Here is a 5,345-nt window from a genome sequence, read left to right as displayed (position 1 = left end):
GATAGGTGAGACAGAGAGAGATACCTGGGTGAGACATGAGACAGAGAGAGATACCTAGGTGAGACAGAGAGAGATACCTAGGTGAGACATGAGACAGAGAGAGATACATAGGTGAGACATGAGACAGAGAGAGATACCTAGGTGAGACATGAGACACAGAGAGATACCTAGGTGAGACATGAGACACAGAGAGATACCTAGGTGAGACATTAGACAGAGAGAGATACCTAGGTGAGACATGAGACACAGAGAGATACCTAGGTGAGACATGAGACACAGAGAGATACCTAGGTGAGACATGAGACACAGAGAGATACCTAGGTGAGACATTAGACACAGAGAGATACCTAGGTGAGACCTGAGACACAGAGAGATACCTAGGTGAGACATGAGACACAGAGAGATACCTAGGTGAGACATGAGACAGAGAGAGATACCTAGGTGAGACATGAGACAGAGAGAGATACCTAGGTGAGACATGAGACAGAGAGATACCTAGGTGAGACATGAGACAGAGAGATACCTAGGTGAGACATGAGATAGAGAGAGATACCTAGGTGAGACATGAGACAGAGAGATACCTAAGTGAGACCTGAGACAGAGAGAGATACCTAGGTGAGACATGAGACAGAGAGAGATACCTAGGTGAGACATGAGACAGAGAGAGATACCTAGGTGAGACATGAGACAGAGAGAGATACCTAGGTGAGACATGAGACAGAGAGTTACCTAGGTGAGACATGAGATAGAGAGAGATACCTAGGTGAGACATGAGACAGAGAGAGATACCTAGGTGAGACAAGAGACACAGAGAGATACCTAGGTGAGACATGAGACAGAGAGAGATACTTAGGTGAGACAGAGAGGGAGATACCTAGGTGAGACATGAGACACAGAGAGATACCTAGGTGAGACATGATACAGAGAGATACCTAGGTGAGACATGAGATAGAGAGATACCTAGGTGAGACATGAGATAGAGAGAGATACCTAGGTGAGACCTGAGACAGAGAGTGATACCTAGGTGAGACATGAGACAGAGAGAGATACCTAGGTGAGACATGAGACAGAGAGATACCTAGGTGAGACATGAGACACAGAGAGATACCTAGGTGAGACATGAGACAGAGAGATACCTAGGTGAGACATGAGACAGAGAGAGATACCTAGGTGAGACATGAGACAGAGAGAGATACCTAGGTGAGACATGAGACAGAGAGATACCTAGGTGAGACATGAGACACAGAGAGATACCTAGGTGAGACATGAGACAGAGAGAGAGATACCTAGGTGAGACATGAGACAGAGAGATACCTAGGTGAGACATGAGACAGAGAGATACCTAGGTGAGACATGAGATAGAGAGAGATATCTAGGTGAGACATGAGACAGAGAGATACCTAGGTGAGACCTGAGACAGAGAGAGATACCTAGGTGAGACATGAGACAGAGAGAGATACCTAGGTGAGACATGAGACAGAGAGAGATACCTAGGTGAGACATGAGACAGAGAGAGATACCTAGGTGAGACATGAGACAGAGAGAGATACCTAGGTGAGACATGAGACAGAGAGATACCTAGGTGAGACATGAGAGAGAGAGAGATACCTAGGTGAGACATAGACAGAGAGAGATACCTAGGTGAGTACATGAGACACAGAGAGATACCTAGGTGAGACATGAGACTCAGAGAGATACCTAGGTGAGACATGGAGACAGAGAGAGATAGCCTTAGGTGAGACAGAGAGAGAGATACCTAGGGGAGACATTAGACACAGAGAGATACCTAGTGAGACATGAGACAGAGAGATACCTAGGTGAGACAGAGATAGAGAGATACCTAGGTTGAGACATGAGATAGAGAGAGATACCTAGGTGAGACCGGAGACAGAGGAGAGATACCTAGGTGAGACATGAGACAGAGAGAGGATAGCCTAGGTGTGAGACCAGTGAGACAGAGAGAGATACCTAGTGAGACATGAGACAGAGAGAGATACCTAGGTGAGACAGGAGAGAGATACCTAGGTGAGACAGAGAGAGGATAACTAGGTGAGACATGAGACAGAAGAGGAGAGTTACTAGGTTGACAGAGGAGAGATAACTAGGTGAGACATGAACAGAGAGAGATACCTAGGTGAGACATGAGACAGAGAGATATACCTAGTGAGACATAGACATCAGAGAGATACCTAGGGTGAGACATGAGACAGAGGAGAGATACCTACGTGAGACATGAGACAGAGAGATACCTAGGTGAGACATGAGACACAGAGAGATACCTAGGTGAGACATGAGACAGAGAGAGATACCTAGGTGAGACATGAGACAGAGAGAGATACCTAGGTGAGACATGAGATAGAGAGAGACCTAGGTGAGACATGAGACAGAGAGATACCTAGGTGAGACCTGAGACAGAGAGAGATACCTGGGTGAGACATGAGACAGAGAGAGATACCTAGGTGAGACATGAGATAGAGAGAGATACCTAGGTGAGACATGAGACAGAGAGAGATACCTAGGTGAGACATGAGACAGAGAGAGATACCTAGGTGAGACATGAGACAGAGAGAGGATACCTGGGTGAGACATGAGACAGAGAGAGATACCTACGTGAGACATGAGACAGAGAGAGATACCTACGTGAGGACATGAGGACAGAGAGAGATACCTAGGTGAGACATGAGACAGAGAGAGATACCTAGGTGAGACATGAGACACAGAGAGATACCTAGGTGAGACACAGAGAGAGATAACTAGGTGAGACATGAGACAGAGAGATACCTAGGTGAGACATGAGACAGAGAGAGATAACTAGGTGAGACATGAGAGAGAGAGATACCTAGGTGAGACATGAGACAGAGAGAGATAACTAGGTGAGACATGAGACAGAGAGATACCTAGGTGAGACATGAGACAGAGAGAAACTAGGTGAGACAGAGAGAGATAACTAGGTGAGACATGAGACAGAGAGATACCTAGGTGAGACATGAGATAGAGAGAGATACCTAGGTGAGACATGAGACACAGAGAGATACCTAGGTGAGACATGAGACAGAGAGATTCCTAGGTGAGACATGAGACACAGAGAGATACCTAGGTGAGACATGAGACACAGAGAGATACCTAGGTGAGACATGAGACAGAGAGAGATACCTGGGTGAGACATGAGACAGAGAGAGATACCTAGGTGAGACATGATATAGAGAGAGATACCTAGGTGAGACATGAGATAGAGAGAGATACCTAGGTGAGACATGAGACAGAGAGAGATACCTAGGTGAGACATGAGATAGAGAGAGATACCTAGGTGAGACATGAGACAGAGAGAGATACCTAGGTGAGACATGAGACAGAGAGAGATACCTAGGTGAGACATGAGACAGAGAGAGATACCTGGGTGAGACATGAGACAGAGAGAGATACCTACGTGAGACATGAGACAGAGAGAGATACCTAGGTGAGACATGAGACAGAGAGAGATACCTAGGTGAGACACAGAGAGATACCTAGGTGAGACACAGAGAGATACCTAGGTGAGACATGAGACAGAGAGATACCTAGGTGAGACATGAGACAGAGAGATACCTAGGTGAGACATGAGACAGAGAGAGATACCTAGGTGAGACATGAGACAGAGAGATACCTAGGTGAGACCTGAGACAGAGAGATACCTAGGTGAGACATGAGACAGAGAGAGATACCTAGGTGAGACATGAGATAGAGAGAGATACCTAGGTGAGACATGAACAGAGAGATACCTGCGTGAGACAAGGATACAGAGAGAGATATCCTAGTGAACATGAGATAGAAGAGATACCTAGGGGTGAGACATGAGACAGAAGAATACCTAGGTGAGACTGAACTAAATAACCTAGTAGAACATGAGATAAGAGTAGTTACCTAGTGAACATGAGACAGAAGAGATACCTAGGTGAAGCCCATGAGACACAGAGAGATTACCTAGGTGAGACATTGACACAGCGAGATACCTAGGGAGCATAGAAGATACCTAGAGTGAGACATGAGGACACAAAGAGATACCTAGGGTGAGACCAGAGGACAGAGAGAGATACCTAGGTAAGACATGAGACTGAGAGAGATACCTAGGTAGAGACATGAGGCAGAGAGAGGGATACCTAGGCTAAGACCATGAGACAGAGAGAGATACCTAGGTAGAGACATGAGACAGAGAGAAGATACCTAGGTGAGACATGAGACAGAGAGAGATAACCTAGGTGAGACATGAGACCAGAGAGAGATACCTAGAGAGACATGAGACCAGAGAGAGATACCTTAGGGTGAAGACATTTGAGACGAGAGTTACCTTCGGTGAGACATGAGATAGAGAGAGATACCTAGGTGAGACATGAGACAGAGAGAGATACCTAGGTGAGACATGAGACACAGAGAGATACCTAGGTGAGACATGAGACAGAGAGAGATACCTAGGTGAGACAGAGAGGGAGATACCTAGGTGAGACATGAGACACAGAGAGATACCTAGGTGAGACATGATACAGAGAGAGATACCTAGGTGAGACATGAGATAGAGAGAGATACCTAGGTGAGACATGAGGTAGAGAGAGATACCTAGGTGAGACCTGAGACAGAGAGTGATACCTAGGTGAGACATGAGACAGAGAGAGATACCTAGGTGAGACATGAGACAGAGAGATACCTAGGTGAGACATGAGACAGAGAGAGATACCTAGGTGAGACATGAGACAGAGAGATACCTAGGTGAGACAGAGAGAGATACCTAGGTGAGACATGAGACAGAGAGAGATACCTAGGTGAGACATGAGACAGAGAGATACCTAGGTGAGACATGAGACACAGAGAGATACCTAGGTGAGACATGAGACAGAGAGAGAGATAACCTAGGTGAGACCATGAGACAGAGAGATACCCTAGGTGAGACATGAGACAGAGAGATACTAGGTGAGACATGAGATGGAGAGAGAGATACCTAGGTGAGAACATGAGACAAGAGAGATACCTAGGTGAGACCTGAGACAGAGAGAGATACCTAGGTGAGACATGAGACAGAGAGAGATACCTAGGTGAGACATGAGACAGAGAGAGATACCTAGGTTGAGATATGAGACAGAGAGAGTATACCTAGGTGAGACATGAGACAGAGAGGAGATACCTAGGTGAGACATGAGACAGAGAGATACCTAGGTGAGACATGAGATTAGGATGAGATACCTAGGTGAGACATGACGACAGAGAGAGATACCTAGGTGAGACATGAGACCCAGAGAGATACCTAGGTGAGACATGAGACACAGAGAGATACTAGGTGAGACATGAGACAGAGAGAGATTACTTAGGTGAGACCA

Source organism: Bombina bombina, chromosome 7, assembly GCF_027579735.1.
Source record: "Bombina bombina isolate aBomBom1 chromosome 7, aBomBom1.pri, whole genome shotgun sequence".
NCBI classification, from domain to species: domain Eukaryota; kingdom Metazoa; phylum Chordata; class Amphibia; order Anura; family Bombinatoridae; genus Bombina; species Bombina bombina.
The sequence above is the reverse complement of the archived record's forward strand: the minus strand, read 5'-3'. Positions refer to the sequence as shown.